The sequence below is a fragment of the Lichenostomus cassidix genome, unplaced genomic scaffold, assembly GCF_008360975.1.
Source record: "Lichenostomus cassidix isolate B80296 unplaced genomic scaffold, HeHo_3.0 HiC_scaffold_809, whole genome shotgun sequence".
Taxonomy (NCBI): domain Eukaryota; kingdom Metazoa; phylum Chordata; class Aves; order Passeriformes; family Meliphagidae; genus Lichenostomus; species Lichenostomus cassidix.
Window position 1 is genome coordinate 1 of NW_028147601.1, and position 6,685 is coordinate 6,685.

General features: G+C 46.2%; 1 long non-coding RNA gene across 1 annotated transcript; it reads left to right on the top strand.

Moving 5' to 3' along the window:
* Nucleotides 1–2,044: 2,044 nt before the first annotated feature.
* On the top strand, nt 2,045–3,009 carry LOC146421821 (uncharacterized). Its single transcript, XR_014848454.1, has 3 exons — nt 2,045–2,595; nt 2,692–2,715; nt 2,916–3,009. It is a non-coding gene; the product is annotated as an uncharacterized LOC146421821 (long non-coding RNA).
* Nucleotides 3,010–6,685: the final 3,676 nt, after the last annotated feature.

Sequence of the window (6,685 nt, forward strand, 5' to 3'; positions counted from 1 at the left end):
ATTCCTGATGGAGCTGGGAAAGGGCTGGAGAATTCCTGATGGAGCTGGGAAAGGGCTGGAGAATTCCTGATGGAGCTGGGAAAGGGCTGGAGAATTCCTGATGGAGCTGGGAAAGGGCTGGAGAATTCCTGAGGGAGAAGGGAAAGGGCTGGAGAATTCCTGATGGAGAATTCCTGAGGGAGAAGGGAAAGGGCTGGAGAATTCCTGAGGGAGAATTCCTGATGGAGAATGCCTGAGGGAAATGGGAAAGAGCTAGAGAATTCCTGATGGAGAATTCCTGATGGAGAAGGGAAAGGGATGGAGAATTCCTGAGGGAGCTGAGAAGGGGTTGGAGAATTCCTGATGGAGAATTCCTGAGAGAGCTGGGAAGGGGTTGGAGAATTCCTGATGGAGAATTCCTGAGAGAGCTGGGAAGGGGCTGGAGAATTCCTGATGGAGAATTCCTGAGAGAGCTGGGAAGGGGCTGGAGAATTCCTGAGGGAGCTGATGGAGAATTCCTAAGAAATATGGGAAAGGGCTGGAGAATTCCTGAGGGAGCTGATGGAGAATTCCTAAGAAATATGGGAAAGGGCTGGAGAATTCCTGAGGGAGAATTCCTGATGGAGATGGGAAAGGGCTGGAGAATTCCTGATAGAGAATTCCTGAGAAATATGGGAAAGGGCTGGAGAATTCCTGATGGAGCTGGGAAAGGGCTGGAGAATTCCTGAGAGAGAAGGGAAAGGGCTGGAGAATTCCTGATGGAGAATTCCTGAGAAATATGGGAAAGGACTGGAGAATTCCTGATGGAGAATTCCTGCTGGAGAAGGGAAAGGGCTGGAGAATTCCTGATAGAGAATTCCTGAGAAATATGGGAAAGGACTGGAGAATTCCTGATGGAGAATTCCTGCTGGAGAAGGGAAAGGGCTGGAGAATTCCTGATGGAGATGGGAAAGGGCTGGAGAATTCCTGATGGAGAATTCCTGATGGAGATGAGAAAGGGTTGGAGAATTCCTGATGGAGAATTCCTGAGAGAGCTGGGAAAGGGCTGGAGAATTCCTGATGGAGAATTCCTGAGGGAGAAGGGAAAGAGCTCAGCCTGGAGAAAAGGGGATCAGGAGGAAATTCCCAATCCCAGGTCCCTGCCAGCAGGGGACAGCCAGCAGGGTCAGCTTTGCTCCCAGGGGACAGCAGGACAAGCAGGAATGGCCTCAGGATGTGCCAGGTGGGACATCAGCAGGAATTCCCCATGGAAAAAGGAGGTCAGGGGCTGGAAATACCCAGGGAGGTTTGGAGTCACCATCCCTGAGGTGTGCAGGGAATTCCTGGTGTGGTGTGGGTGACAAGGTGACAAGGTAACAAGGTGAGGATGTCACACAGCTTGGATTTGATGATCCTGGAGCTCTTTTCCAACCAAAACCAGCTTGGATTTTGGTTGAATCCCAATTTGAATCCTTTGAATTCCTATTCCTTTATCCCACAGACCATCCTGTGCCTGCTGACTGCTCCAAAGGTGCTCACTGCAAACATTTCTCCATGAAAAGCACCAAAATCCCATTTTTTTAGGGTCATTTCCACCACAGAGGTTATTTTTAGGGTTATTTCCCTAATTATTATTATTATTAGCGTTATTAGAGGTTTTTTAGGGTTATTTCCACCACAGAGGTTATTTTTAGGGTTATTTCCCTAATTATTATTATTAGGGTTATTATTATTAGAGGTTTTTTTAGGGTTATTTCCACCAAGCTCCTCTGCCATCCCAAGCTTTAATTCTGACCCATGAGGAGCAGCATCTCCACTTTTTCTGGCCATTTCAGGATTTTCCCAGCATTTTACCCGCTGGACACCGAGCTGAAATAAAGGATTTCACCAAGGGGAACTCCCACTTTGGGAGAGCAGCATTTGGGGTTTTGGAGGAGGAATTCTCCCCCTGCAGCCCTGTGGGGTGTGAGGTGGAGGGCAGGGAGGGTTGGGAATGGTGTGGGGATGGTTGGAGTGGAATGGGATTCCTGCTGGTTTGGTTTGGGGAGGAAACCACTGAGCTGGGAACGGCTGTGGGGGATTGCAGTGGGATTGGGATTGGGGTTGGATTGGGATTTGGCAGGAGAGGAGCTGCTCTGATCCCACAAAACACTGGGAATGTCGGGATGAGCAGGTTGGATTGGGATTTGGGATTGGGATCATTGCTGATGGGCCAGGAGAGGAGCTGCTCTGATCCCATGGAGCGTTGGGAATGTCGGGATGAGCAGGTCGGTTTGGGATTGGGATTTGGGATTGGGATCATTGCTGATGGGCCAGGAGAGGAGCTGCTCTGATCCCACAAAACACTGGGAATGTCGGGATGAGCAGGTTGGATTGGGATTTGGATTTGGGATTGGATTGGGATTGGGCAGGAGAGGAGCTGCTCTGATCCCATGGAGCGTTGGGAATGTCGGGATGAGCAGGTCAGTGTGGGATTGGGATTTGGGATTGGGATCACTGCCAGTGGGGCAAGAGAGGAGCTGCTCTGATCCCACAAAACACTGGGAATGTTGGGATGAGCAGGTCAGTGTGGGATTGGGATTTGGGATTGGGATCAGTGCCAATGGGGCAGGAGAGGAGCTGCTCTGATCCCACAAAGTATTGGGAATGTTGGGATGAGCAGGTTGGATTGGGATTTGGATTTGGGATTGGATTGGGATTGGGTAGGAGAGGAGCTGCTCTGATCCCACAGAGCTTTGGGAATGTTGGGATGAGCAGGTCGGTGTGGGATTTGGGATTGGGATTGGGATTGGGATCACTGCCAGTGGGGCAAGAGAGGAGCTGCTCTGATCCCATGGAGTGTTGGGAATGTCAGGATGAGCAGGTTGGATTGGGATTGGATTGGGATTGGGCAGGAGAGGAGCTGCTCTGATCCCACAAAGTATTGGGAATGTTGGGGATGAGCAGATTGGATTGAGATTGGGGTTGGATTGGGATTGGGCAGGAGAGGAGCTGCTCTGATCCCACAGAGCTTTGGAAATGTTGGGATGAGCAGGTTGAATTGGGATTTGGGATTGGGATTGGATTGGGATTTGGATTTGGGATTGGATTGAGATTGGGCAGGAGAGGAGCTGCTCTGATCCCACAGAGCGTTGGGAATGTCGGGATGAGCAGGTCGGTGTGGGATTGGGATTTGGGATTGGGATTGGGTAGGAGAGGAGCTTTTCTGATCCTACAAAGCATTGGGAATGTTGGGGTGAGCAGGTTGGTGTGGGATCGGGATTTGGGATTGGATTGGGATTGGGGAGGGGAGGAGCTGCTCTGATCCCAGAGAGTGTTGGGAATGTTGGGATGAGCAGGTTGGATTGGGATTGAATTGGGATTTGGCAGGACAGGAGCTGCTCTGATCCCACAAAACATTGGGAATGTTGGGATGAGCAGGTCGGGGTGGGACTGAGATTGGGATTGGGATCACTGCCAGTGGGGCAGGAGAGGAGCTGCTCTGATCCCACAGAGCTTTGGAAATGTTGGGATGAGCAGGTCGGTGTGGGATTGGATTGGGATTGGGATCAGGATTGGGATTGGGATCAGGATTGGGATTGCTGCTGATGGGACAGGAGAGGAGCTGCTCTGATCCCCCAAAACACTGGGAATGTTGGGATGAGCAGGTCGGTTTGGGATTGGGATTTGGATTGGGGAGGAGAGGAGCTGCTGTGATCCCCCAAAACATTGGGAATGTCGGGCTGTGGGGTGAAGCCCTCAGCCTCTCCCCGCTGCCAGCCCTCCTCTCTCTCTGATTGCTAATTAGCTGGTTAACATTCCTCTCCTCATTATCCCACCCTCGGCTTTTCTCCCCGGGAGCTGGGCTGACACTTCCCGAGGCTCCCAGGGAAACTGAACTCTTCCACCGAGCTTTGTCAGCACCCTTCGAGCTCTGAAACCCCAAATCCTGCTCTCCTGCTTCTCCAGATTTTAGGGAAACCTGTGACACTGACTCTGTGCATCCCAATTTGCTGTTTATTGGGATTTATGGTCATTCCTAGAGACAATTCTTTGGATTTTTAGCCATTCCTACAGTGAATTCTTTGGATTTCTGACCATTCCTACAGATAATTCTTTGGATTCTTGGTCATTCCTACAAATAATTCGTTGGATTTCTGGCCATTCCTACAAATAATTCTTGGGATTTTTAGCCATTCCTACAAATAATTCTTTGGATTCTTGGCCATTCCTACTGATAATTCTTTGGATTTTTAGCCATTCCTGCAAATAATTCTATGGATTTCTGGCCATTCCTACAAAAATTCTTTGGATTTCTGGCCACTTCTACAGAAATTCTTTGGATTTTTGCTCATTCCTACAGAGAATTCTTTGGATTTTTAGCCATTCCTACAAACAATTCTATGGATTTCTGGCCATTCCTATAAATAATTCTTTGGATTTCTGGCCATTCCTACAGATAATTCTTTGGATTTTTGGTCATTTTTACAGAAATTCTTTGGATTTCTGGCCATTCCTACGCATAATTCTTTGGATTTTTAGCCATTCTTACAAATAATTCTTTGGATTTCTGGCCATTCCTACAGAAATTCTTTGGATTTCTGGCCATTCCTATAAATAATTCTTTGGATTTTTAGCCATTCCTGCAAATAATTCTATGGATTTCTGGCCATTCTTACAGATAATTCTTGGGATTTCTGGCCATTCCTATAAATAATTCTTTGGATTTTTAGCCATTCCTATAGATAATTCTTTGGATTTTTAGCCATTCCTGCAGATATTTATTTGGATTTTTACCATTCCTACAGGTATTTCTTTGAATTTTTAGCCATTCCTACAAATAATTCTTTGAATTTTTAACCATTCCCACAGATAATTCTTTGAATTTTTAGCCATTCCTGCAGAAATTCCCAGCTGTAGTTCGGCTCCATTTCCAGGATAGAGGGAATCAGTGCTGCCTGGTGAGGAATATCTCCATCTCAGCCCAATTTAAGATTATTTTCCCATCCCAACAGCGACTTTAATTCCATTTTAACTCTCCCAACCACTCCTTGCAACCTCACTAACACCAGCAGACTTTCCCTTTGCTGCAGAAACCTCTTCCCCCCGTGGCAAAACCTTCAAAATCCCGCAGATTTTAAATTTTTTAAATTTTTTTTTTGCAATAAAAGCGTGAAAAACACCATTCTCTGTGAACAGCTCTCACCTTTGGAATAATACTGAAGAGAGAAAAAGGCAAGAGTGCTGAAAATAGCAGCAAGGGCTGGAGTTGTGTTGTCAGTCATGGGAGCAGAAATCCAATTCCACCTGCAGATCAGCGTTCCCAGAATAGCAGAGGGGGCTTGTCAACCACCCAGGAGATGCATTGTGTGCAAAAAAAAAAAATTAAAATATTCAAAAATTCAAATTTCCAACCCAGCGGTTCAGCTGGAGCTCGGGAAAGTCCTGACTTCCTGCTGGTTTTGGGGGGAAAAGAGGTGGTTTGGGTAAAAATGAGTGGTTTTGGGGGGTAAAGCTGGGAAATTCCCCACTTTCTGTGGTTCTACAGGATTCCCAGAGGGAATTCTGCCAGCCTGAGGTGGCTGGAGGGGCAGGAAGCTGTTCTGGGAGCTGAACTAAGGTGGGGAGGAAATGGATTCTCACCCGAGGCAGGGCTGGGAAACTCCTGAATTCCTAATGCCTCGATTGCAGAGCTCCAGAAACATTCCAGGGGAGAAATTCTCCATGAATTCCTCAATTCCAGAGCTCCAGAAACATTCCAGGGGAGAAATTCTCCATGAATTCCTCAATTCCAGAGCTCCCCAGGCATTCCAGGGACAAAATAATTCTCCCTGAATTCCTCAGTTCCACCAGCAGCTTTGCCCAGAGCTCCCCAGGAATTCCAAAATTCTCCATGAATTCCTCAATTCCTCAATTCCAGAGCTCCAGAAACATTCCAGGGGAGAAATTCTCCTTGAATTCCTCAATTCCAGAGCTCTCCAGACATTCCAGGTACAAAATTCTCCATGAATTCCTCAGTTCCACCAGCAGCTTCTCCCAGAGCTCCAGAAACATTCCAAAATTCTCCATGAATTCCTCAATTCCAGAGCTCTCCAGAAGCATTCCAGGTCCAAAATTCTCCACACCCAGACCTTTTCCCTGTAATTCCAGGGAAATTCCAGGGAATTACTTTTCCCTGTAATTCCAGAAACCACAGAATCTCTGGTTTCCCTCTGGCTGGGAATTTCTGCAGGAATGGCTAAAAATCCAAAGAATTATCTGTAGGAATGGCTAAAAATCCAAAGAATTATCTGTAGGAATGGCCAGAAATCCAAAGAATTGTTTGTAGGAATGACCAGAAATCCATAGAATTTCTGTAGGAATGGCTAAAAATGCAAAGAATTATCTGTAGGAATGACCAAAAATCCAAATAATTTCTGTAGGAATGGTTAAAAATCCATAGAATTATTTATAGGAATGACTAAAAATCCCAAGAATTATTTGTAGGAATGGTCAGAAATCCAAATAATTTCTGTAGGAATGGCTAAAAATCCAAAGAATTATCTGTAGGAATGGCCAAAAATCCAAAGAAATATCTGTAGGAATGACTAAAAATTCAAAGAATTATTGATAGCAATGACAATAAATCCAAAGAATTATTATGGGAATGACCATAAATCCAAATAATTATCTATAGGAATGACCATAAATCCAAAGAATTATTTGCAGGCATGACCAAAAATCCAAAGAATTATCTGTAGGAATGACC